The sequence below is a fragment of the Triticum urartu genome, chromosome 5 (genome assembly GCF_003073215.2).
Source record: "Triticum urartu cultivar G1812 chromosome 5, Tu2.1, whole genome shotgun sequence".
Lineage (NCBI taxonomy): Eukaryota > Viridiplantae > Streptophyta > Magnoliopsida > Poales > Poaceae > Triticum > Triticum urartu.
Window position 1 is genome coordinate 82205867 of NC_053026.1, and position 8137 is coordinate 82214003.

Here is an 8137-nt window from a genome sequence, read left to right on the forward strand (position 1 = left end):
CGGCCCAATGTATTAACAGACCACAAACAGGCCGACTGTAACCACGGGCTAAATTTGGCCCACAAGCAGAAAATGACAGTAACGGGCCATAAGTAAACGAATGCTGGAAATGAGCCCAAGAATAAATGGGCTCTGAGAAGGCCGAAAGATAACATGGGCTGGAAACGGCCCAACGGAATAACGGGCCGTTAATGGGTATAAAGTGATACACTGTTCATTATGGGCCAGTTTCACCACGGGCCGTTAATGGGTGTAAAGTGATACACTGTTCATTACGGGCCAGTTTCACCACGGGTCGTTAATAGGCCAAGATTTACATAGGGCCTCATATGGGCCGAAAGACGTCATGGGCCATACATGGGCCAGAAGTGAAAACGGGTTGGAATCATATTGGATGGCCCAGATGACGCTACTGGGCCTAATTCGGATAGGGCATAATGGGCCTTGGGTAAGCGGGCTGTAAATGGGCTATATGCGAACAGGCCGTTAACAGGCTTTCCATGGGCTGGCCCGCCACCTTTTAACCAAGTCAAACGGGCCGGCCTTTTCACAGGAATGGGCCTCTATTGGGCCGTGCCACGTGTCGACGTATCATAAGCGCCTTCCGTCCAATGAGTGGTTGACATATGTCCCAACGATGAGCCGACACGTGAACCCAAAGCTAAGCACTTCTCCCATTGCAAGAAAGATCAATCTAGTAGGCCAAACCAAACTGATAATTCAAAGAGACTTGCAAAGATAACCAACCATACATAAAAGAATTTAGAGAAGGTTCAAATATTGTTCATAGATAAACTTGATCATAAACCCACAATTCATCAGTCTCAACAAACACACCGCAAAAGAAGATTACATCGAATAGATCTCCACAAGAGAGGGGGAGAACATTGTATTGAGATCCAAAAAGAGAGAAGAAGCCATCTAGCTAATAATTATGGACCCGAAGGTCTGAAGTAAACTACTCACACATCATCAGAGAGGCTATGGTGTTGATGTAGAAGCCCTCCATGATGGATGCCCCTCCGGTGGAGCTCCGGAAAAGGCCCCAAGATGGGATCTCACGGGTACAGAAGGTTGCGGCGGTGGAATTAGGTTTTTGGCTCCGTATCTAGTAGTTTGGGGGTATGTAGGTATATATAGGAGGAAGAAGTACGTCCGTGGAGCAACGTGGGCCCCATGAGGGTGGAGGGTGCGCCTGGGGGGGGGGGGAGGCGCGCCCCCTACCTCGTGCCTTCCTGGTTGCTTTCTTGACGTAGGGTCCAAGTCCTCTGGATCACGCTCGTTCCGAAAATCATGTTCCCGAAGGTTTCATTCCGTTTGGACTCCGTTTGATATTCTTTTTCTGCAAAACTCTGAAATAGGCAAAAAACAACAATTCTGGGATGGGCCTATGGTTAGTAGGTTAGTCCCAAAAATAATATAAAAGTGTATAATAAAGCCCAATAATGTCCAAAACGGAATATAATATAGCATGGAACAATCAAAAATTATAGATACGTTGGAGACGTATCACACACCTTTTGGGAGAGACACCCATGAATTAGAATTTATTAGAATACTCTATGTGCTTCACTTATATCTTTTGAGTTGTATAGTTTTTGCTCTAGTGCTTTGCTTATATATTTTAGAGCACGACAATGGTTCTATTTTTAATAATTGATCTCACATGCTTCACTTATATCATTTTGAGAGTCCTTTAGAACAACATGGTAATTCACTTTGGTTATAAATTTTAAATGCTAAGAGAAGTTGGATGCTTGATAGATGGTTTTGAGATATAAAGGTGGTAATATTAGAGGTGTGCTAGTTGAGTAATTGTGAAATTGATGAATACTTGTGTTGAAGTTGGCAAGTCCCGTAGCATGCACATATGGTAAATGTTATGTGACAAATTTGAAGCATGGGGTGTTCTTTGATTGCTTTCCTTATGAGTGGCGGTCGGGGACAAGCGATGGTCTTTTCCTACCAATCTATCCCCCTAGGAGCATGCACGTAGGGCTTGGTTTTGATGACTTGTAGATTTTTGCAATAAGTATGTGAGTTCTTTATGACTAATGTTGAGTCCATGGATTATACACACTCTCACCCTTCCATCATTTCTAGCCTCTTTGGTACCGTGCATTTCCCTTTCTCACCTTGAGAGTTGGTGCAAACTTCGCCGGTGCATCCAAACCCTGTGATATGATACGCTCTATCACACATAAGCCTCCTTATATCTTCCTCAAAACAGCCACCATACCTACCTATTATGGCATTTCCATAGCCATTTCGAGATATATTGCCATGCAACTTTCCACCGTTCCATTTATTATGACACGCATCATCATTGTCATATTGCTTTGCATGATCATGTAGTTGACATCGTATTTGTGGCAAAGCCACCGTTCATAATGTTTTCATACATGTCACTCTTGATTCATCGCAATCCCGGTACACCGCCGGAGGCTTTCACATAGAGTCATATTTTGTTCTAAGTATCGGGTTGTGATTCTTGAGTTGTAATAAAATAAAAGTGTGATGATCATCATGAGATCATTGTCCCATGTGAGGAAAGGATGATGGAGGCTATGATTCTCCCACAAGTCGGGATGAGACTCCGGACGAAAAATAAAAACAAGGAGAAAAGAGGCCAAAAGAAAAAAAAGAAGGCCCAAATAAAAAAAAGAAGAAAGAAAAAAAATGAGAGAAAAAGAGAGAGGACATTGTTACTATCCTTTTTGCACACTTGTGCTTCAAAGTAGCACCATGATCTTCATGATAGAGAGTCTCTTATTTTGTCACTTTCATATACTAGTGGGAATTTTTCATTATAGAACTTGGCTTGTATATTCCAATGATGGGCTTCCTCAAATGCCCTAGGTCTTCATGAGCAAGCAAGTTGGATGCACACCCACTTAGTTTCTTTGATGAGCTTTCATATATTTAGGTCTAGTGCATCCGTTGCATGGCAGTCCCTACTCCTTGCATTGACATCAATTGATGGACATCTCCATAGCCCATTGATTAGCCGCGTCAATGTGAGACTTTCTCCCTGTTTGTCTTCATACACAACCTCAATCATCATATTCTATTCCACCCATAGTGCTATGTCCATGGGCCGGGCTCATATATTGCGTGAAAGTTGAAAGAGATTGAAAAGGCTAAGTATGAAACAATTGCTTGGCTTGTCATCGGGGTTGTGCATGATGAGAGCATTTTGTGTGACGAAAATGAAGCATGGCCAAACTATATGACTTTGTAGGTATAAGTTTTGTTTGGCTATGGTATTTTGATAAGACATAATTGCTTGATTAACATACTTGGAGTATTACTATTTTTATGTCAACAATAAACTTTTATCTTGAATCTTTCGTATCTGAACATTCATGCCACAATAGAGAAAAATACATTGAATAATATTCTAGAAAGCATTCCACATCAAAAATTCTGTTTTTATCATTTACCTACTCGAGGACGAGCATGAATTAAGCTTGGGGATGCTTGATACGTCTCCAACGTATCTATAATTTTTGATTGTTCCATGCTATTATATTATCTGTTTTGGATGTTAATGGGCTTTATTTTACACTTTTATATTATTTTTGGGAGTAACCTATTAACCGGAGGCCCGACCCAAATTGTTGTTTTTTGCCTATTTCAGTGTTTCGTAGAAAAGGAATATCAAATGGAGTCCAAACGGATTGAAACCTTCGGGAACGTGATTTTTGGAACAAACGTGATCCGGAGGACTTGGAGTGGACATCAAGAAACGAACGAGGCGACCACGAGAGGTAGGGGGCGTGCCTACACCCCTGGGCGCGCCCTCCCCCTCATGGGCCCCTTATGGCTCAACCGACCTACTTCTTCCTCCTATATATGTTCACATACCCAGCAAATGTCCAGGAGCACCACGAAACCCTATTTCCACCGCCGCAACCTTTTGTACCCAGGAGATCCCATCTTGGGGCCTTTTTCGGAGCTCTGCTGGAGGGGGCATTGATCACGGAGGGCCTCTACATCAACTCCATGGCCCCTCCGATGATGTGAGAGTAGTTTGCCTCAAACCTTCGGGTCCATAGCTAGTAGCTAGATGGCTTCTTCTCTCTCTTTGGATCTCAATACAAAGTTCTCCTTGATTCTCTTGGAGATCTATTCGATGTAACCTTCTTTTGTGGTGTGTTTGTCGAGATCCGATGAATTGTGGGTTTATGATCAAGTCTATCTATGAATAATATTTGAATCTTCTTTGAATTCTTTTATGTATGATTGGTTTATCTTTGCAAGTCTCTTCGAATTATCAGTTTGGTTTGGCCTACTAGATTGATCTTTCTTGCAATGGGAGAAGTGCTTAGCTTTGGGTTCAATCTTGCGGTGGTCGATCCCAGTGACAGAAAGGGAAACAACATGTATTGTATTGTTGCCATCAAGGATAAAAGGATGGGGTTTACATCATATTGCATGAGTTTATCCCTCTATATCATGGCATCTTGCTTAAGGCGTTACTCTGTTCTTATGAACTTAATACTCTAGATGCATGCTGGATAGCGGTCGATGTGTGGAGTAATAGTAGTAGATGCAGGCAGGAGTCGGTCTACTTGTCACGGACGTGATGCCTATATACATGATCATGCCTAGATATTCTCATAATTATTCGCTTTTCTATCAATTGCTCGACAGTAATTTGTTCACCCACCGTAATACTTATGCTATCTTGAGAGAAGCCACTAGTGAAACCTATGGCCCCCGGGTCTATTTTTCATCATACAAGTTTCCAATCTATTTTATTTTTCAATCTTTACTTTCAATCTATATCATAAAAATACCAAAAATATTTATCTTATTATTATCATCTCTATCAGATCTCACTCTTGCAAGTGGCTGTGAAGGGATTGACAACCCCTTTCTCGCGTTGGTTGCGAGGTTCTTATTTGTTTATGTAGGTACGAGGTGACTTGCGCGTGGTCTCCTACTGGATTGATACCTTGGTTCTCAAAAACTGAGGTAAATACTTACGCTGCTTTACTGCATCACCCTTTCCTCTTCAAGGGAAAACCAAAGCAACGCTCACGAGGTAGCATGACATTGTCTTAGGATGCGTTTGGTTGAAGGTGTGGTATGAATTGGTTGGGACCGTGACAATGTCTGAATCACATCTAACAAATGATTTGTAACAACGAAAGAGGGTCTAACCTTCTCTGTATATGCCAGAAACTTCCTCCCACTGTCCATAGAATCAGACGCAACTAGCTTCACGCATGGAGATTGATGGTGACAACGAGCAGATAGATCTTCAGCCACCCCGCTCCATTCGTTGCCACTGATGGTCTTAGAGAGCTACAAGAGGAAGAAACGACTCAAATCGACCTCCGGGTAAAAATCCTTCATTCCAAGTCATAGCCCGAGAGAGAGAAGAGAGGCATACCCGGGTGGTGAAGGAGTAGTCGCTGGAGGAGGAACCGTTAGAGATGCCTTTGAAGAAGACCATGACGACCCCGACGGTAGGATGCGAGACGGCGAGAGCGAGGAAGCGACTATAGCTTAGTGATATGTCTCAAATGTATCTATAATTTTTTATTGTTCCATGCTATTATATTATCAACCTTGGATGTTTTATATCCATTTATATGCTATTTTATATGATTTTTGGGACTAATCTATTAACCTAGAGCCCAGTGCCAGTTTCTGTTTTTTTCCTTGTTTTTGAGTATCGAAGAAAAGGAAAACCAAACAGAGTCCAATTGACCTAAAACTTCATGAAACTTATTTTTGGACCAGAAGAAGGCCATGGAGTAAAAGAGTTTGGCTAGAAGAGTCTCGGGCTGCCCACGAGGGTGGGGGGTGCGCCCACCCCCCTGGGCGCGCCTCCCTACCTCGTGGACAGCCCGGAGACCCCCTGACTTGTTCCCGACTCCAACACCTCTTATATAACCCAAAACTTCCAGAAAGAAACCTAGATCAGGAGTTCCGCCGCCAGAAGCCTCCGTAGCCACCGAAAACCAATCTAGACTCGTTCCGGCACCCTGCCGGAGGGGGGAATCCCTCTCCGGTGGCCATCTTCATCATCCCGACGCTCTCCATGATGAGGAGGGAATAGTTCACCCTCGGGGCTAAGGGTATGTACCAGTAGCTATGTGTTTGATCTCTCTCTCTCTCTCTCGTGTTCTTGATTCGGAATGATCTTGATGTATCGCGAGCTTTGCTATTATAGTTGGATCTTATGATGTTTCTCCCCCTCTACTCTCTTGTGATGAATTGAGTTTTCCCTTTGAAGTTATCTTATCGGATTGAGTCTTTAAGGATTTGAGAACACTTGATGTATGTCTTGCATGTGCTTATTTATGGTGACAATGGGATATCACGTGACCCACTTGATGTATGTTTTGGTGATCAACTTGCGAGTTCCGTGACCTCGTGAACTTATGCATAGGGGTTGGCACACGTTTTCGTCTTGACTCTCCGGTAGAAACTTTGGGGCACTCTTTGAAGTTATTTGTGTTGGTTGAATAGATGAATTTGAGATTGTGTGATGCATATCGTATAATCATACCCACGGATACTTGAGGTGACATTAGGGTTTTGGTTGATTTGTGTCTTAAGGTGTTATTCTAGTACGAACTCTTGAATAGATCGATCAGAAAGAATAACTTTGAGGTGGTTTCGTACCCTACAATAATCTCTTCGTTTGTTCTCCGCTATTAGTGACTTTGGAGTGACTCTTTGTTGCATGTTGAGGGATTGTTATATGATCCAATTATGTTATTATTGTTGAGATAACTTGCACTAGTGAAAGTATGGATCCTAGGCCTTGTTTCAACGCATTGCAATACCGTTTTCGCTCACTTTTATCATTAGTTACCTTGCTGTTTTTTATTTTCAGATTACAAAAACCTTTATCCATCATCCACCACTTGTATCACCATCTCTTCGCCGAACTAGTGCACCAGTACAATTTACCATTGTATTGGGTGTGCTGGGACACAAGAGACTCTTTGTTATTTGGTTGCAGGGTTGCTTGAGAGAGACCATCTTCATCCTACGCCTCCCACGGATTGATAAACCTTAGGTCATCCACTTGAGGGAAATTTGCTACTGTCCTACAAACTTCTGCACTTGGAGGCCCAACAACGTCTACAAGAAGAAGGTTGTGTAGTAGACATCACTTAGCAAGGAAGGAAGGAAGGAGGAAACATGGGAAATGTGACTTGTGGTGGGGGAGAAAAGGGGTGGGGAAGGGGGGAAGGAGGGCGGGGGTACATATTTTGGCGGTAGGCCAAAATTTTGGAAATGTGGAGGGAAACTTTGCGAGCGGTGCCACCGGACCATTCACTTTGAAGGATTTTGTGCATCGCAAACGATTCTTCTACTTTACGCGCATGGGATGAGTTTGATAATTCCAATTTTGGTCTCAAGGCATGGGCACATTCACTTTGAACGCGCGCGGTGCCGCTGGACCATTCACTTTGAACGACTGTGTGCATCGCAAATGATTGTTGTGCTTTACGCTCATGTGATGAGTTTGATAATTCAAATTTTGGTGGAAATTTCCCCGGGTACGTCATTGCATAATTTAATATCGCTTGCTAATTTGGGCACACAAAAGAGCATACAGCAGACAGACCACACTTACTGAATCAAGCAATTTTAGTAATTACATAGAGCCAGTTGACCTAAACATTGCTCTAACAAAAGACCAGCATTAAAAACAAAGCCTAAGTACGCATAACTAAAAACCCGCCGCCGCGCCGGCCTATGCATCACTGGTGTGAGATGAGACGTCGATGACTTGTCCTGGCGACATGCAACCGTTGGTGGACTCCGCGTCCCCCCTGCTGGAGTCGACCGCGTCCTCGTCCTCGTCCTCGGCGCCGCCCTCAAGGTTATAGTACTCGTAGTAGCGGCCGCACCAGAGCTCGGGTTGGTACTCCACCGCCGATCCCTCGATGGACATACTCTTCTCTACCTCGACCTCGGCCACGCGCAACTCCTCCTCCCGGCGCTCCTCGATCTCCGCCACCTCCTGCATATCCAGCTCCCGCTCAACGACATCATGAGGAAGCAGGTGCTCCATGGCCATTGCCGCCTTTTCAGACGTGGGTTACATGCTGGAGTCCGAGGTGGCCTGGAATATCTTGGCGTGCGCATCCTCGATCTTGCCGTG